At 47.6% G+C, this 20,114-nt stretch overlaps 1 long non-coding RNA gene across 1 annotated transcript in view; it reads right to left on the bottom strand.

Annotated features, from left to right (window-relative positions):
- The window catches only part of LOC146871847 (uncharacterized), a 59,029-nt gene extending 43,093 nt beyond the window's left edge, over window positions 1-15,936 (bottom strand). The window contains exon 1 of the long non-coding RNA XR_014981170.1: window positions 15,209-15,936. This is a non-coding gene — a long non-coding RNA (uncharacterized LOC146871847). The remainder of the gene's footprint in view (window positions 1-15,208) is intronic.
- Window positions 15,937-20,114: the final 4,178 nt, after the last annotated feature.

Genomic DNA, 20,114 nt, shown 5'->3' with positions numbered 1-20,114 from the left:
CTGTGTTAAATGGCACCCTGCTTGAAAGGGTGAGAACTTTTGTATACCTGGGCGTCACCCTGACTGAAGATTTCTGTTGGGGCCCCCAGGTAGCCAAATCTGCCCTGAGGCTTTCACAGATCGTAGGGGGTATTGGCAAGTTTCAGAGCACAACCCAATTCAAGCCAGTCTCCCCAGTGCTTGAAATTTACGGCGCCCAAGCCAGACCTGCTGTAATGTATGGTGCAGAACTCTGGGGCCATACGCGCACATCAAGCCTTCTTAGGGTTGAGCAGGCATTTATGAGGAATTTGATAGGTCTCCCCCAGAGTACCCCGCTCATACCTTTGAGACTAGATCTAGGTCTAGAGCCCATCTCAGAACTGTTAGCGGCTCGACCTCTCCTGTATTGGAGAAGGCTCTGGACAGTACCTGAGCTTGATGATTATAGAGCTGAGTTTTCTGCAGTTTGGGGGCGGTTGAAGAGCAAAAATATACCCTGGTTATCCCACATTAAAGCTGTTGCATACCAAATAGGTTTATCCCAATTATGGGAGACCCCAGAGGAGAGTTGTCCAGCGGTGCGGAGAACTGAGCTGCTGGCCTCCCTGAGACAGTATAATTTAAGTTTGCTGTACTGTTCGTCAACTATGGGTAGGTTGTCTATAGAATTTCTGCAGGTAAAACTTGTGCCCAGGAGGGAGGAATTTCTGGATTTAATACAACCTCCCATGGCAAGAAAACTATACACACAATTAAGACATGGCTGTCTGCCGATTGGGGCATTGACTTGCAAATGGGCTGGACGAGAAGAGGGAATCTGCCCAGCTTGTAACAACAGCAAAGAAGATATGGTCCATGTTTTATTCTTCTGCCCTGCCTATAGTGCAATACGGAGATCCTGGTTGGCACCATTGTGTAGAAATCTGGGCCTAAAACAATGCGCTCAAGCCTGTAGAATTTTAAGATATGATACTTCACCTTCCATTGTGTTCTCTGTCTCTCGTTTTTTATATGGTATGTAGCGTAGAAGGTCTACTTTGATTAATTGTGTTAAATAGTGATTAATTGCAATGATTGCCATCCGCCATTTGATAACTTATTGTTTAATAATCTTTTAACTAAGGTTCTCAACTATTTATGTATTTTACCTTGTATGTACATATTTTATCTGTGCTTTTATGGTCTCTGACCGAAATAAAGTTATCAAAAAAAAGAATCAAAGAAGTGGGTATGAGAGCGATACAAAACCCACAGCCTGGCCGAGTAGAGCAACGCATATAGAAGCTGGAGCTCTCGGAGGTGGGCTTTAGCTGCAAGAAAGGATTGCCTTTGCTGTTGGACCAGTTTTGTATAGTCAGGAAAGATCAAGATGTGGGCATTATCATACAGCAGTGGTTCTTTTGCCCTAGCCTGTTTAAGGATAGCGTCCCAGTCATGATAGTTGAGCAACTTTGCGATTACAGGCCTCGGGCGAGCCCCCACCTGGGGTTTCTGCATCAGGGCCCTATGGGCGCACTCAACGACGAAGCATCTGGATAGGGATTCTGGGGGCAGCCAGCTCTCCAACCACTGAGTGAGGAACCGCTCCATATCTCCAGACTCACACCCCTCCGGAAATCCAACGAAGCGGAGATTGTTGGGGCACGCCCTTCCCTCAGCATCCTCCACCCTCAATGCCAGGCCCCGCTGGTAACATCATCCTCCATGCCGAGACTCTTGATTCTGTCTCAGTAATGCGAGCCACCGCGTTCCGAAGGTCTAGCCACAGTAACATAACATCTGAGCCCACCGCTCCGATTTAGGCATCAAGGGCGTCCCTAGACTGCACGATGGCTGCCATGAGAGTGGCGTTATTGGGTACTTCTCCCTGGGTCCCTCCAGACGCTGCTGCAGAGGCCCCCGGGCTGGTGAATTTATCCATCGTGCTCTGCTTGGTCGAGCCATCCCCCCCGGGCTTGTCTCTCGTCATGGCTGGCTGAGTGTCCCCCCGACAACCTGGGTGACAGTCAGTCGGGGACCGGCGAGCCCCCACTCCGAAAGTGAGGCTGGCACAGGTGACGCAATCGTAGTAGAAGCAACAGCGTCGGACAACGTACCATGCGGCCCGATCTGGCCGCTGAGCCCACAAACGTTGATACGTAGCCCAGGGATATGATACGGACTCAATGGCCCCACGCCCATCACAAATGACGCCATCTGCACCGGAACACGTACCTCCGCGGTTTGACAGACCGCCGATGGGAGGGAAATAGGGACACGCTAGCCCTCCGCAGGCGGCAGGATATACAGGCATATTTTTGTTAACAATAGTCCCTAGTGTAATCTTGGTTAGGAAAACTAATTCGACATAGACTTCAATGAGACCTATGTGAGTTCCTCCTGTGTCCAGCCGGACACAGGAGGAACAGTATAGTTTCGGCCATTCAAGGATGTTCAAAAAAAGAAAAAAAGAAAAAGTCTCTGTTTTTGAATAAAGTTTTAAAGGAGCGTTGTCCAATCCTCGGTCCTGTTCAGGCCTTTTCGAATTGAATCATAGGTGATGATTGCTTTTAGTTCCTCTTTGTTTAGGATCTGGGCCATGTTACCCCCACGTTGTGGTAGTTTCAGCACTTTCAACACTGTCCAGCGGATATCATCCTCATTGTGATTAGCCTCTCCGAAGTGATCGACGAGGGGCGCATTTGGAGTCTTGCACCGGATTCGGCTTCTGTGTTGGCAAATTCTCGTTTTTACTCTTTGTGTGGTTTGGCCAATATAGATCTTTTGGCATGGGCACATGATGAGGTAAATTACATTCGCAGTGTTACAGTTGGAAAAGGAATTGCTGAGTGCAGTGATGTTATTGAACGTGAAACTTTTACCTTCCATTGAAAAAACACAATCATTGCAACTTCTGCATTTGAAATGCCCTAGAATGGGGGGAAGGCCCCAAGCACCCTCAAGAGTGGAAGTATTGATAGGAGAGGGTAGAGAAGCACGGATCAGGTGATCCTTCAGATTTTTGTTCTTTTTAAAGGCTAGAGCTTACTTAAGTTGATTACTTCATTGTAAGCCTCCATGATCGCTCCAAAGCCTTTTTGCCTGTTATTACTTTTTACTTTCTTCTAATTTTTTGATCTTCCCTTTCCCTCTCTGTTGAAAACTCGGTACAGGACTGTGCCCTTGTTTCATCAGTCTTCACTATTCTAACTTATAATTTTGTGTAACTCAAGATTACATGCTCCTCTGTCCGGCTGGACACAGGAGGAACTCACATAGGTCTCATTGAAGTCTATGTCGAATTAGTTTTCCTAACCAAGATTACGCTAGGGACTATTGTTAACAAAAATACGAATTCACCCGTGGTCCTTAGCTACCTTTATCGGGTTCCCTTGTTACTTATACTGTTACATAGCGCAATCGCTGGATTGCAAGGGTTTGCTCTACCCTCCCCAACCTATTACAGGTCGGGCCTACCTAGTATTGTTTTCTACTTTACTTTCTACTTTATTTACAATTCTTTACTTCACTCCTCATTCTTCACTCCTCATTCTATTTCAAGATCATAGCATGTCAGCTTTTGCACCACTGTACACCGACGACTATATCAAACAACTTTGCTCAGGTCCTTCTTTACTATCTGACACCGCAGACATACCCACAACACTAAATACCTCAATACCCGAGCAACTGGAGAAACTTAAGAAAAAACAGGTCCGGTTACAACTCATGGTTTTAATGCTCACAGAATATCTCAAAGCAGAGGTCATTCCCCTTGGCCTGCAGGTACGCAATATCCCTGGGATCTTTACTGACAACCCTAAGTATATAACAAACTTTAGCTATATAGGAACTACATGCTCACGCCATTGGCTAGTATTAGGTATAGATATTGCCACAGAAACACTGAAAGCCTTAGAAACAGAAATTTCAGATCTCTACAAACAAATTCAGGATTCTAATCCCACTTCAGAGGCAAAGAAATTACTTGAACAGATTGAGAAAACTGTATCAGATTTTCATAGAATTGAGCAGAATAAGAAGTCAAATAAAATTAAGAAAGACCTTAGATCCTACAGCATAGAGGCCACCTATCCATATTTACATAAAGACTTCTATACCAATAGATCTTACGGCACTTATCAAAACAATCGCCCCTGGGGCAGATACAACAGACGCCAAAATCTTGTAGGGTTTTCAGAAACGTCAGCAGAATCATCTGATAGTTCTGACCCAGGTGAAGGCACCAGCACCACAAGACGTGGAGGCGCCCACCAACCGCCTTTTTTAGCCAGAGGCCCCCCAAGAACCTCCACAACGAGGAAGGGGCAAGAGAAACCAAAGATGGTACAACCCACCGGGAGAACGCAGGACTCGCAACAACTTCTACCAATGGTAGCCAGTGATCATCCTCCTCCCCAATACATTGACACCATTCCCATTTTCAACCTGTCAAGCCATTTACTTGCCACAGATGAACTTTTCCTCCTTAAAAAAGGTTTATCTTTTGTCCCTACAGTGCCACCCAACTTTATGGAATTACACACAGAACTTCTCAGGTTCTTTAGGCGTATTCGCCTCCAAGCCTTTTTCCAGCTACACCCCACCCCAGAACAAATTCGAAACACTCCCTTCCGACCACCATCTACTTTCTCACCCTCGGCAGGAATGATCCCCTCTGAAATAGTCACCTTCGAAAAAATGGTTCTAAAAGATCTCGCCATTATTCAGAACAACAAACATTTCATTCCTTTCAATATTACGTTGAAAGAAAAACTGGCAATCGGTCAACTCAAAGAGAATGACTCGATAATCATCAAAAGTGCAGACAAAGGTGGCGGTATAGTCCTTCAGCAAAAGGCAGCTTACATAGCTGAAATTCAACGACAGTTGGATAATAAAGATCACTACTTGGTACTGGCAAAAAATCCCACTAAAGAGATCCAGGAATTCATTCATAAGACAACCACAGATGGCCTCCATGCCGGTTTTCTTTCCAAAAAAGAATTCACCTTTCTAAACGTGAAAACACCACGCACCCCAGTCATTTACACACTCCCCAAAATGCATAAAAACACAACTAACCCCCCAGGCCGTCCCATTGTTTCAGCCTGTGGCTCAATCCTAGAACCACTAGGCTCATATGTAGACTTCTTCATCAAAGAATTTGTTCCTAATACACAATGCTATGTCAGGTACTCAATGGCAATGATCAATCTCATCGAACACCATCCTTATAACCCTGCATCTGAAACATTATGTACTATGGACGTTGAATCACTATATACCAACATACCACAGACAACCGCCCTGTTGGCAATAAAAAAGACCCTTGACTTAAGACCACGTCCTCATGCCGTCCCAACTACTTTCATTTTACAACTCCTTGAAATCTGCCTCACACGTAATTTCTTCCTTTTTGACAACATCTACTACCAACAAATCAAAGGTACCTCAATGGGTGCAATTTTCGCCCCTAATCTGGCAGTACTGTTTATGGACCAACTAGAATCTAATGTCATTCTCACTGACTCAAACCCTTTCTTTTCTTGCATTTGCTTCTGGCGCAGATATATAGACGACATCTTCATAATCTGGAAAGAGAACACAGAGTCCTTAATCTCTTTTGTACATTGGATGAACAACAACTGTTCAGGCCTGTCATTCACCATTACGACTGACAAAGATTCCATTGCCTTCTTAGACCTTTCAATCTTCCACTCTGAAGGCGAATTACTCACACGTTTGTACCGCAAACCAACCGAGCGGAACACTCTACTGAACTACACCAGTAACCACCCTAGGGCCCTTAGGGACTCATTGCCCTACTCTCAGTTCCTTAGAATAAGGAGAAACTGGTCTTGCAAAATTGACTATTTCAGAGAAGCAAATTATCTCTCCCTAAAATTGAAAGCGAGAGGCTACCCTAAGAGAATCGTGAAGAATGCCTCCAAACGTGCATGGTATTGTCCAAGGGAAATCCTGCTGACCCCCAAACCCAAAAAAGAAACACAAAGAATATCCTGTGTCACTACTTTTTCGCCAGTTTCAAATAAACTGAGGAAAAGGATACTCCACCATTGGCCAATTTTGAACGTGGGAACCCTCACATTAGACAAACCACTTTTTGCCTTTAAAAAGAACAAAAATCTGAAGGATCACCTGATCCGTGCTTCTCTACCCTCTCCTATCAATACTTCCACTCTTGAGGGTGCTTGGGGCCTTCCCCCCATTCTAGGGCATTTCAAATGCAGAAGTTGCAATGTTTGTGTTTTTTCAATGGAAGGTAAAAGTTTCACGTTCAATAACATCACTGCACTCAGCAATTCCTTTTCCAACTGTAACACTGCGAATGTAATTTACCTCATCATGTGCCCATGCCAAAAGATCTATATTGGCCAAACCACACAAAGAGTAAAAACGAGAATTTGCCAACACAGAAGCCGAATCCGGTGCAAGACTCCAAATGCGCCCCTCGTCGATCACTTCGGAGAGGCTAATCACAATGAGGATGATATCCACTGGACAGTGTTGAAAGTGCTGAAACTACCACAACGTGGGGGTAACATGGCCCAGATCCTAAACAAAGAGGAACTAAAAGCAATCATCACCTATGATTCAATTCGAAAAGGCCTGAACAGGACCGAGGATTGGACAACGCTCCTTTAAAACTTTATTCAAAAACAGAGACTTTTTCTTTTTTTCTTTTTTTGAACATCCTTGAATGGCCGAAACTGTACTGTTCTCCCTCACTATTTACATGCAATTTGTCTGCTGCTGTTTTTCTAAATCTTGTAACTTATATTGCATTTTACCATATTTTCACAACCTGTTTTCCTTGAAATTATCGTCAAGGCTTATCTCTCAAACTTTATCCTGCAATTTATTCACATGACCACTCTTTTCCCCACTCCAAAATGGCCCCCGCACTCACGCCGTTCTTGGCACCCCACCGACACAGTCCTATTTTTATTTTCACCATTCCTTGCTGTCTTAAACCAACACTGCATCCTCCAGTCCAGTCCCCATCGCCGGTTGACTCTGACTTCCCATCGCGGCATTGAGACTCTGACGAGGTAAGCGCCAACCCCGTGCAGCTCCTTAGACCTTCCGCCATACCTTCATTCTACTAATGAGCCTTCCCCTCCATTTAGCTCAATTACGGAACACGGACAGCCATTGTAGCTGCCGCCCGGACACTTCACCAGACGCGCTCCTTTATCCATTTCTCGAAGTACGCGTGTCCCCTTAACCCACCGATCCGGTAAGCATGCCCTCCTCTCATTTGACTGTCCCTTGACCGGCCCCCGATTAAAGCACCTCCTGATACGAGCTTCACGTTCAATGCATAGATCGCCGCTGGCTATTCCCGTATTCTACTAATCAGCCTTCCCCCCCATTTAGCTCAATCACGGAACACGGACAGCCCTTGTAGCTGCCGCCCGGACACTCCACCAGACGCGCTCTTTTATCCACTGCTCGAAAAAAAGCGTGTCCCCTTAAACCACCGTTCTGGTAAGCATGACCTCCTTTTACTTGACTGTCCCCTGACCGGCCCCCCACCCAGGCACCTTCTAATACTAGCTTTACTTTCAGATCCAAGACCGTGTCTGGCCAATCCCGCTACCTAGGCGGACGTCCCCGTTCTTACCCAGAGCGGAACCCACCCCTAAGAATTCCCAGGAACTTCCAACCGCCCTTCGGTGTCCAACCTTGACACATCAATTATATACTCAATCACCTAATTTAGGTCATTATCACTCCCACTCCTTGCTCACCTCCAGGCACCTTTCCATGTAACTTGCATGTTTCTACCATTTCACCACTACCAGTCTTCCTTGCCGTGTACTCCTCCATCACCCCACGACCTCAGCTTCGCACGCCAATTTTCGCATCGTCGCATGAACCTCCCTCCATCGTTGCAAAGGTATTAGTGGGATTTAATGAAGAATCACTCTCATGTCTCGCCCAACATCAGGCACTTCTCCAAGCAATTGATAATTGCGGAACAGCCCCCACTGTAAGACCGCCCATCACAATCCTTCGCGCGGCTACTCCATCACTGCCACGTACACGACTAAATTGTCGCATCATCACTTGTTTCTTCCATCACCATTTGTCGCATGCGGCACTATTCCTGAGCACACAATTGCCGTTCTATTGTTGTCTTTTTGAATGCTGTCATACGAAATGCTGATTTTATTTATTTTTTGTTCTCCCCTTCCTTCCCTCATTAACGTCCACAGGCTTTACAATCATACCAGGCAATCTTTTGAAAACCCTTTAGTCCTGATGATGATCCCAGTATACTAGGAGCTAGGGATCGAAACGTCACGTCGACTTTCCATAACAGTTCCACATTGTATCCATTGTGTAAATGTATTGTGGATACTGTTGGCTAGAGCTTACTTAAGTTGATTACTGTATTGTAAGCCCCCATGATCGCTCCAAAGCGTTTTTGCCTGTTATTACTTTGTACTTTCTTCTAATTTTTTGATCTTCCCTTTCCCTCTCTGTTGAAAACTCGGTACAGGACTGTGCCCTTGTTTCATCAGTCTTCACTATTCTAACTTATAATTTTGTGTAACTCAAGATTAAATGCTCCTCTGTCCGGCTGGACACAGGAGGAACTCACATAGGTCTCATTGAAGTCTATGTCGAATTAGTTTTCCTAACCAAGATTACGCTAGGGACTATTGTTAACAAAAATACGAATTCACCCGTGGTCCTTAGCTACCTTTATCGGGTTCCCTTGTTACTTATACGGATATAAAGGCGGGCACGCTCCACCGTCTGGGCCCTAGGGCACCCACCGTAGCCACACAGCACCCAATCAATCAATAAACTTTATTCGGTTTTTGTTTGTAAAACCATAAAAGTTACACAGATACAATACATAAAAACGTTAACACTATTTTCTTTTTTTAAAACAGACTCCGTTGCCTTACTGTAAATAATCTAAAAATATGTCTAAAAGAGAAAACTCTACATGTCCATAAAGTGCCTAGATTTCAAAGATGCTTTTAAAAACCCTGCTATAAAAATGATACAATCATCCTTCAACAATTGAAGGTACATAAGAGCTGGTCTGACTTGGTTAAAATTTAATTTCTTTAGAATAGGAACTAAAAAATGCCTCCTGGGGACTTCATATAAGTTACAAAAAAACATAAAGTGCAGCAAATCCTGAGGAGACTTTCCGTCGCAGCCACAGGATGCTAGCACTTGACCCCTGGAAGCCCCCTTGGGCCTGGCTAACAGGAGGTGAAAAAGGTTGAACCGGAACCTAGTTAAAAGAAATTTTTCATGTGTCGTCAAGGACCCCATAAGATATGGTTCTGACAAAGGTGTTGATTTAAGCGGTAGGTATGCTCGAACACTCAGTTTCTGGACCTCTACTGAATCCCGATCTGCTTGCCTTCGGCTCAGAAAGGCAGACTTAGTTAATTCCACAACCTTTCTTACGATAACATCTGGGTTAAGAAATAGGATGCCCCGCCCAATCCATTCAAACCCTTTTTTAATATAATTAAGCCAGGGAATAACCAGGTTATCTAGGCCCAGACAATTTTTTAAGATCAAATGAGTGAGCAGTAGGTCTTTATTTAACCAACAATTTAGCCAGAAAATCAGAGGGCGTAAGGCAAGAGTGTCGCTTAAATAGGGGACACCCAATTCCTCGTGTACCGCCATATTCGAGGTTCCTCGCGGGACACATAATAATCTTTTTATAAAAAAAAAATTTCCACTGACTGTTGCCGTGTATCCCCAAATCTCACTACCATAAGATGCTATCGCTAGACTTTTTGCTTGATACACTTGCAACATTGCACCAGTCGGTTTCTTCCACACTTTTGAGGCAAAATTAAAAATTGCTGCATTTGCCCGAACCAGATCCCCTTTTTTTTCTGAATTAAAAAGGTCCCACTTAAGTTGATCGTCAAATAAAACCCCTAAATAAGAGAAAACGTTCGTACGGGGAATCTTATCATTACCAGTTCTGAACTGGAAGCTCCTCTTCATATGCCTCCCTACCCTCATGACATAGGACTTCGACGCATTGATGGACAAGTCCTGGTCTGACATAAAACCAGAGAATGCAGCCAAAAGAGCTTGGAGACCCAGTTCAGTTCTGGATAGTAGGACGGCATCGTCCACGTAAAGCAAGACGGGGATGCCCCGCTGTCCTACATAAGGGAAATCAGCTCGAGATGCCCTCAACACATTTTCTAAATCGTTAATATAAGAATTAAATAAAAAAGGCGCCAAAATACAACCCTGACGGACACCCTTCTTAATCTCGAAGTCCCTTCTTACCTGCAGATCTTGAGAGTACCTAACATTAGCTGTGGTCGATGAATGCAGGTCCTCAAGAAAGTTGACAATGCTGTTTTCCACCCCCATTGCCCTCATAGACTGCCATAGCTTAGTCCTGTTTACACAGTCAAAAGCAGATGACAAATCCATGAAGGCAAGGTGGATGGTTCCAGAATGTGCTACAGTGTATTTATTCAATATCATAAAGAGATTAAGACACTGAGCAACAGTGGAGCGCCCTGGTCGGAAGCCATACTGGACATCCGACAATATCTTGTTCTCATCCGCCCAGCTTGTTAGTCTCTGTAAGAGGACACGACCCACCACTTTGACCACTGAATCGATAAGCGAGATTGGTCTATAACAGTGAGTACTGTTTCTATTGCCCTTTTTAAAAACTGGGACTATGGTTGAAGAAGCCCATGACTGAGGGCACCCATTCTTAGCTGCGGCATTAAATAGGGACTCAAGAATCGGAGCCCAAAACAGAGGATCCGATTTGAATAAATCTGGGGCGATCCCGTCTGGGCCTGGAGCTTTATTTATGGTTAGCCTTTGGATCGCTTCCAGGATCTCATTCATATCAAAGCTTATCACAGCATCTTTCCTATTTTCGGGCTCTGTATAAGTAGGCTCAAGCGGGCATTCAAACATGGTTTTAAAGTGACATACCCACTCCTCTGTGATGTGAGCCGCAAGGCCCACACCTCCTTCCTTATCAAACAGCGGTCCATTCACAACACTCCAAAACCTGGCACTGTTCCTCAGAGTACCATAGTCGGTCAGCTCTTTCCAAGCATCTTCCTGCAGGGCTCCCTTGCGTTTGGCCAGGGCTAGCTTATATTCCCTACGACAGCCACGGATCTCGGATTGGATTCTCGGTCTTGCTGCCAGAGCTTCCCTCAACCGTTTAGCTGATTTGGAGCAGCTGGCATCAAACCATCTGGGGCCCTGTGACACAGTGCCTCTAGCCGGAGCACTTAACAATTCTCCCACTGTTTGCGCTATTACCTCGTAGGAGCCAAGGATCTCGTTGGGAGTGGACCTCTCAGAGTGCATAATTTTAATTCCTGGGCACAAGATGTTTTCACCTTATTGAAAAAACTAACGGGAGACACCTAGGACCATTTTAGTCTGCGCTTTCCATTAGTTGCTTTCAGGGAACCCCTAATCAAAACCTCCCCTGTTTTTATCAATAGTGGGCCCGACATATAGACTGATACAGGGTTATGGTCACTGAATTCAGTAACTACAATGTTAAAACCACTACAAAAGGATTGTAGCGGCGAAGAAATTAAAATAAAGTCAATGAATGATCCTTTTCCAGTTCCTTTGAACGTCGGTACAGGGAACTTGGTATGAGGGTCAGTTAAGGACATTGTGACCACTAGATCTAGTTCATTTAGCATATTGTTTAACAGTTCCCCTTGAAGATGGTGTTCAAAATGAAAGTCCCTCATACGGGGACAACCCAACTCCGAGATGCAGGATGATGAGGGGTCACCGCAAGGGTGTATATTGAAATCACCAGAAATCAAAAAGTTACAAACTCTGTGGCCCATGGTTTGTTTTATCATTGCACCCAGATTGGTAATATTGCACACCTCATGCAGGCGAACCGTCGAGTTATAAAAGTTAAAGATTCCCCATCTAGTGTCCCACCTACTTACTGACAATGCCAGAATTCCTAAATATGTAGATGGGGTCACTTGCAACTTACAGTCAACGGCCACCAAAATGTAAGTGACTAGGCCCCCCTAGGTCTACCACTTGCCGACGGAATGGCCGGGACAAAAAATGCCTTGTAACCTTCCAAAAAAAGGTCACAGTCCACCGACCACGTTTCTTGTAAGCAAATGATAGTGTATTGATTCACGTAACATACCCACCGAGGAACGAGGAACTTATTAGCCAGCCCAGCAATGTACCAAGATAAAAAGTTATTAAGCCTCACTGATGTATGGCACACAGCTGCTGCCCCTAAAGCTTGAAGAGGAGTAACTGATAATGATCCAGGGGACACAGGGGCCTTGAGTCAATCGCAGTTCTCCAAGCCGGATAAGGCTGTGAATCTGTTTTCTGTCACCAATGTGTGGGTGCCACATAACTGCCCATCCAAAGCAGGAGCTACATGGTCTAAGGCGAAAGACTGTTGCCTATAAACTGGATTATTTAACCAACCGCCTCGTTGGCATACCCTATGGCCATTATCCAGCATTTCCCTGTGGGGGGCAGACTTATAAAAATAACCCAAGGGTAAAGCCTTAATAACAGATCTAGTAAGTGAAGTGAGGCTACTATCCCTGGATAAAATGCGCCCGGCAGGAAAGGGGTTGTTAAAATTTATGATAACACAGTCACCAGGGTCCAATTTACGTGAGGTCCCTATCCAACTAACCCTACGTGCCATAATAATATTTTTTATATACACAGTGACCCATGGTGGTATTGTGGGTAAACCAGTGATTTAATTTGTTTCTCAGCTGTGGGTAATCTTCCGTTGCCCCAATAGGGAGAGGGGGTGCATACCCCAGTACAACTACGTATGGGGTAGATTCCGGTGGAAGATCTATGATCGGAAGATTCAATGGCTGGTTTTACCTGCCCACTGGCTCCCTCTCCCTATGGGTCACGGGAGATCCTACTCTGCTCGTGAACTGACATAAGGTGGCCGGAATATCTGAACCTCTAAACCTGGTGCTAATAAGGCAATTCTTGTCTTGTGCCTCACCAGTTGCTTCAAACCTTACAGTAGACCCACCCCCTGCTCCTTCCTCCACAACTCTTTTGCCCCTTATGACTGTGTCATCTATGCGTGTGAGAGGACTAGCTGGGGGCATAACTGGAGGATTACATCCAAAAGTCCCCTCCAGCTTGGCCAACCTAGCTTCTATCACATTTATTTTTTGAAACATAGGGTCTAGTAGAGTGGATAGCATAGTTTCTAGCCTACTCCAAAAATTCCCCTCCTTGGTGTTATCAAATAGTTGCTCTGGCATAAACTGGTTCATAGAGGTGAGATTACCCTCATTAACAACATTAGTGGAGAGGACAGATGGTGCTTTCCCACCAGGGGTGCCCTGTGCTGGTTGTTTTTTAGATTTAGTAAACCCACGTCCCTTTTTTTTGGTAGGGAGGGATTCATTAATACAATCTAATTTAGGCTTAGCCTTCTACCCTTTAGTAGTTACTTTAATTTTCATAGGAATAGGTTCATGCTCCTGAGAAGAGAAAGAGCCAGGATTTAACATTATAGCTGTAGGTGCAGATGGGGGCGGGCTAAGCCTAACTAAAGAGGCATCCTGGTTTAGTGCCGGTAAAGAGTCGAAGAATGCAGGGGTTAAGGAAAATCTACCTATCGGGAGTGTGGATCAAGAGATACCTTTGTTCCATCAATTGGATTTCATGAATCAGGGCGGATTCAGCCCTCAAGAGGAAGGCGTCTAGTGTACCAACCACACTTTTCCCTGGGTTTGTTTTCCGCTTACTCATTATTATCAGGCTTGGGGGACTCTAGGAGAAATACACCGCACCCTAAAGAAAAAAATTCAAAATTTGGTAGTATTGGCCTAATTACTATATGCAATATATAGACTACAAAATACAAGGTATGATGTACAAAATGCAAGGTACAATTCAAAGTAAAAACTAAAGCACAGAATACTAAAATAACAAAAACGAAACACCACAGGGCCTTAGTTGTGCTCCTCGCAAAGTACAAAGTGCGCTTTAGCAGCAATAGTTAAACAATAAACAGCGTTAAAGTGCAAGGTGCAATGCCAAATCCAGGCACAAGGGACAGAGTCTCTAGTCCAGTCAGTCTCGCAAGGACAGGATAAGTGGGTAGCGGAGTCGTCACACCTTGTCATCAAGGAAGGTGCATTGGGGATATACAAGAGTCAAAACATCACCCTACCTACCAGGTAGGCAAAATGAATAGTACCACATGAAAAGAGGAACAACTGTATAAAGAACCTTAATACTGGTGAAAAGGGGGGTGGCCCTGCCCTGCCTCTTCCTGAGAATGACGGGCAAGGACGGGCCTGCCCTTGGCCCAGGCTTCCCAGGCACGCGCTGCTGGAGGGCCGCTGTTCTGTTTTCGCCCCCCCCCCCCCCCCGGCGCAGTAATTCAGTGACGTGGATGCCGGTTGCTAGTTGCCGAGCCAAACCCTCTGGGAGTTGTAGTCTGGTGCCTCGTAGGGCAGTTCACCTCACGGCCGGTAAATCAGGGATTCTAACGACTTCCTCGCAGCAGCAACAGGGGCTCTTCTGACCTGCAGCCGGCCTGATTGCCTCGATCCCCTTTTTGATAGTCTTGTGGCCTGGAGGGAAGAATACTTGAGTTCAGGCCAATTCCATCCAATCGTGGGAAATGGTGCAATAAATCCACATAAGGAAGGCAAAAAGCCTAAATTGACCAATTCCCAATAGAGCCAAATAACACCTTCTCCAAATGGAAAACAAGGGAAATACGGAACCAAAAACCCCCAGCAGTTATAAGAAAGAAGAGGTGATCTTGTTGATTACAGGCTTGGGACTTACTCTGTAAAATCGTCCAAGAAACCTATAACGACAAGGACAAGTTAACAAAATACAGGAAATAGAACCAAGGGGAGATGGAAGCGCAAACGCAAAATCCCATAAAAAACAATATCCAGAAAAAACGAAGAGGGAAAAGCAATACATGTTAATATCCCATCAAGGGTCCTTAAAGAACAGAGTCCAGAACCCGATACGAAGATCCTCTGCAGGGCGAAGTTCAGAAAGGCAAGGAGCACGCCTGGGATGCCGTGGGCAAAGACCTTCCGGTGAGAGGGAGTCAATCAGGGGCTGACGGGGGGCTGTAGAGGCACACTCAGAACATCCGCCACAATCCCCGGATGCGCCGCACCTCAGCCGTCCAGGCCGCCCCGGGGGTCCGGACACTCACCTTCCCTGGATGGTGACCCAAGGACTCCAGCCGGTCGAAGGTGCTGCACCGGAGGTCACAGCCTCGGTACTCGCATCATAGAGTGGGTGTCAGGGCGACCAGAGCAAGGAGGCCGCGCCCACGCAAAGCTACACAGTTCCCCACAATGTTCGCTCTCAGCTCCCGTCGGTATTTTAGAGCCCCAGGCTCCACACCAGGATCAGACGATACACCCAGTATTCCGCCGTTGCTGGAGGGAAGTAATTATCGAAGAGCAGCCCCAGACGTCCAGGAAAATTTCAGTTAAAACGGGTCTCGCGGAGCTACTTCAAGAAATTGCATGTCCAAGCGCTACCAGGTTTGTGCAATGCAGAGTCAAGTCAGCCCCCCTGCAGCTCGGACTTCACAGGTTTCACGCAGACTCTCCGCCGAGTTGTTTGACTCGCTTCCCCACAGCACCCCCAGGCGGTGGCCCACCACGGCCCAACAAGGCTGGCGAATCCTCAGGGGCCAGCTCATGTTAGGGGGAAAAAAGAAGGCAGGAGGAGCAGAAGCGGCGGCGGCGCTAGGCCTCATCCCCCAGGGGCTGCGGCGACCAGACCTGCAGGCCACCAATGGCAGGCCAGCCCGGAAGCGCAGGGAGGCACCGCCAAAGTCCACAGGCCCCCTGTTGGAAATACTCCACTCCCACACCGGAAAGGGTGGTGGTAACGGGGTCTCTCCAGACATACACAGTGGTAGCTTGGCTCGAGTGGTCAGGAATCAGGCACCGTGCTAAGCATACGTCATACCCATACAATAACCATGCGTGCATCCGTTCCAAAAACGACTCTACACCGTAAAAATTATGAAAATATCTCTGTTTATCTTCTTTTTCTCTTAGTTGCTGATTAAATAAATAATAACACAATCACCATATACAAGGCTTTTTCTGTGGAAGGGTACGTCAAATAAATACTGTCTTAATGATTCAATAAATAGGGGAGATCATAAATAATTAAGGCATAAATATAAGTGCATTACATACAGGCAATTAAATATTATGAGGCAATAAATACTGCAAGCCAATAAATATTGTGCGACAATCAATACTGTGGAACAATAAATACAGTGAAGCAATAAATAGGTTAAATACAATAAATACAGTGCTCTCAATAAATAATTGAAAGCTGACAGTGACACTCATAGAATCAGATCACATTTAGATTTCTATGGGCTGATTTGGCCCAGTCACAGCTTGTGGTTAGATGGATGGCTTGAAGGTGTCTACTCCCTGGCTTGGACAAGGCTGAGGCCTAAACTGAGGTAGATCAAGGGGGGGGGAATTCTAGAGACCTGGCTCCCTCACTCTACACAACCCCTCTGAATTAGTCTCAGCTCACCCCTGGCACAATCAAGCTGGTTCCAGCACCTCTCTAGCCCCTAGGGTAGTCTCTCAGGATTCCACAGGGCCTTAGGCGCCCTCTATTCCACTTACTGCCCTTTTTCTGAAGCTCCGACGCCGCTGGAGTCGTGTCGACGCCGTGAGGCGGTTCCGGTTCGATGTCGGCGGCCTCGGCGCAATGTCAGTTCTTGACGACGCCGGTAGGCTCGATCTCGTCCTCCGGTTCGATGACGTCGGGCAGTCTTGGCTTGATGTCGACTTCAGGCGGCTCCGGTCCGATGGCGACCTCAGGTTCGATGACGTCGGCCGGCCTTGACTCGATGTCGACTTCCGGCGGCTCCGGAGTGCGATCCCCACTCCCGACCTCCGGTGCTCCTCTCCTCAGGTTCCGGCGACTCCGGAGTGCGACCTCCACTCCCGACCTCCGGTGCTCCTCTCCTCAGGTTCCGGCGACTCCGGAGTGCGATCTCCACTCCCGACCTCCGGCACGCTTCACCTCGGTCTCCGGCGACTCCGGAGGGCGGACTTCACTCCCCCGTCGACGCCGCTCACTCGACCTCGGGTGACTTCCTCCTCGACCTCTGGTACTCTCTACGACCTCCGTCGGCGCCCTCTCTCGACCTCTGGCGGCTCCGGGTACGACGTCTGCTTTTCCAGTCAGCGCCGCTTCTCCACCTCGGGCTCCGGGTCTCTAGGCTTCTCGACGTCGGACTCCAGGAAAACCAATAATCAGGTCAGGACTTTGCTGTTCTTTGCTTCTAAGGCCTGTTCCTGCTGTCCAGGTCCTTAAGATGGTTTTTCTTGCTTCTTCCCACACAGGGCTCCAGGCTGGGCTCAGTCAGTAGGGACTAGTATCAAGGGTGGGTTTATGGACCCCACTCCAGGCACAAGTTTCCACCCCTGCTGCCTCACTCCTTCCTCCTTCAGGTTTCTGCTGCTCTCCCTTCACCAGTCAGGTGCCAACTGCCAGCTCCAACTGTCAACTCTGGCTTAGCTTCCCAACATTCCAAACCGCCTCCAACTGTCACAGGGTTCTGGAATGTTCTGGAAGGTGCTGGTAGGTTCCAGTGGGTTCTGATGATGTCACAGGTGGCCACCATTTTGTGCTCCAGGCCCTCAGACAGAAGTTCCAGGGGTAGGTAAAATGGCTCCCTGAATCTGCATCAATACGAAAAAGTCTGGTGGTTCCCAAAAAGGAAAAATACTAACAGGGTTTGAGGCAAAAGTGGGACAAAATAAATAATGATGAGGAGGGACCACCCAAAGGGCTGACAGGTCTAACACGCGTCCCCCCCAGCTGAAAGTGGGGAGAGCTACCCAACCCCTTGGGAGTTCCCATCACTAAGGCGGAAATACCTTGAGAGACCGTCTGCATTGGCGTGGTCCACTCCAGGCCGATGTTCCACCTGAAAGTCCATTCCCTGTAGGGAAATAGACCACCTCAACAACTTGGGATTCTCCCCCTTCATCTGCATCAGCCAACGAAGGGGTCTGTGGTCGGTCTGAACCAGGAAGTGCGAGCCAAACAGGTATGGCCGCAACTTCTTCAGAGCCCATACCACTGCAAAGGCTTCACGCTCTATTGCACTCCACTTCTGTTCCTTGGGAAGTAGTCTCCGGGATAGGAAGACCACGGGTTGATCCAGACCCTCTTCATTGAGTTGCGATAACACTGCCCCAATGCCATGTTCTGATGCATCCGTCTGGACAATGAACTCCTTGGAAAAGTCTGGGGCCCTTAAGACCGGGGCCTCGCACATGGCTTTCTTCAGCTTGACGAAGGCCTGCTGACAAGCCTCCGTCCAGACTACCCGTCTAGGTTGTTTCTTGGACGTGAGCTCCATGAGGGGGGCTACAATGGTACTGTATCCCTTCACGAAGCGGCGGTAGTATCCCGTGAGGCCCAGAAAAGCTCGGACCTCAGTCTGTGTCTTGGGGGGTTCCCAGGCCATGATGGCCTCGATCTTCGCCTGGAGGGGTTGCACCGCTCCCCTACCCACCAAGTGTCCAAGGTACACTACCGACCCCTGCCCGATCTGGCACTTGCTGGCCTTGATCGTCAATCCAGCTTGTCTCAGGGCCTGGAGAACAGCTTGCAGGTGACGCAAGTGATCCTCCCAGCTGTTACTGAAGACGGCTATGTCATCCAGATAAGCAGCAGAGAAACTCTCCATTCCGGTGAGGATCTGGTTTACCAGGCGCTGAAACGTGGCAGGTGCGTTCTTGAGCCCAAAGGGCATCACACAGAACTGGTAGTGGCCATTGGGCGTGGAGAAGGCTGACCTTTCCCTTGCTCCATCAGTCAAAGAGATCTGCCAGTACCCAGAAGTAAGGTCAAAGGTACTTGGATATTGGGCAGCTCCCAGCCGGTCAATCAATTCCTCCGCCCTAGGGATCGGATGAGCATCAGTTTTGGTCACTGAATTCAGTCCCCGGTAGTCCACACAGAACCTCAGTTCCGGTTGGGCACCCGGTGGTGCAGCTTTTGGTACTAGTACCACCGGACTGGACCAGGGGCTGCTAGAAGGTTCGATCACTCCTAGCTCCAGCATCTTAGTGACTTCACTGTGAATGCTGGCCTTCACCTTGTCTGACATCCGGTAGATCTTGGACTTCACAGGTGGGCTGTCTCCTGTGTCCACGTCATGGACGCACAGGTGAGTCCTACCCGGGACAAGGGAGAACAACGAAGAGTACTGTCCCAGGACCTGGCGGCAGTCCTCCTGCTGTTCAGGAGTTAGAGATGGGGAGAGAATCACTCCCTCCACCGACCCATCCTTCTCTTGAGACGCAAACAAATCGGGGAGAGGCTCGCTTTCCACGTCCTCTGCTCCGTCAGTCACCATCATCAAGATGACTTCGGGCCTCTCGTGGTGGGGTTTGAGGCGGTTGGCGTGCAGCACCCGTAGGGGCTGACGAGGGGTTTTAAGATCCACCAAGTAGGTAGCCTTACCCTTCTTCTCCAACACCTCAAAGGGTCCTGACCAGCGATCCTGGAGGGCGCTAAGCTCTCCTGGTTCGATCACCCACACCTTCTGGCCAGGCTCCAACTCCACCGGATGAGCATTGTGGTCATACCACGCCTTCATCACTGCTTGGCTGGCTTCCAAGTTGTCAGAAGCTTGCTTCCACAACTTAGCCATTTGGCTCCGGAAGGCCAGCATGTAGCTCACCACGTCCTGGGGAAGCTTTCTGGGAGTTCTTTCCCATCCGTCTCTCACCAGGTTGAGAGGTCCACGTACAGGGTGCCCATACAAAAGCTCGAAGGGGCTGAAGCCCACTCCCTTCTGTGGCACTTCCCTGTAGGAAAACAATAGACAGGGTAGGAGGACGTCCCATTTCCTCCGCAGGCTTTCAGGCAGACTTCTGATCATGCCTTTCAAGGTTTTGTTAAACCTCTCCACCAGACCATTGGTCTGGGGGTGGTAAGGAGTTGTGAACCGGTAGGTCACTCCACACTCCTTCCACATGGCCCGCATGTACGCTGACATGAAGTTGGTCCCCCTGTCGGACACAACTTCCTTGGGAAAACCCACTCGGGTA

The sequence above is a fragment of the Triturus cristatus genome, chromosome 1_1 (genome assembly GCF_964204655.1).
Source record: "Triturus cristatus chromosome 1_1, aTriCri1.1, whole genome shotgun sequence".
Classification (NCBI taxonomy): domain Eukaryota; kingdom Metazoa; phylum Chordata; class Amphibia; order Caudata; family Salamandridae; genus Triturus; species Triturus cristatus.
This window is presented reverse-complemented; position numbering and strand designations above follow the sequence as displayed.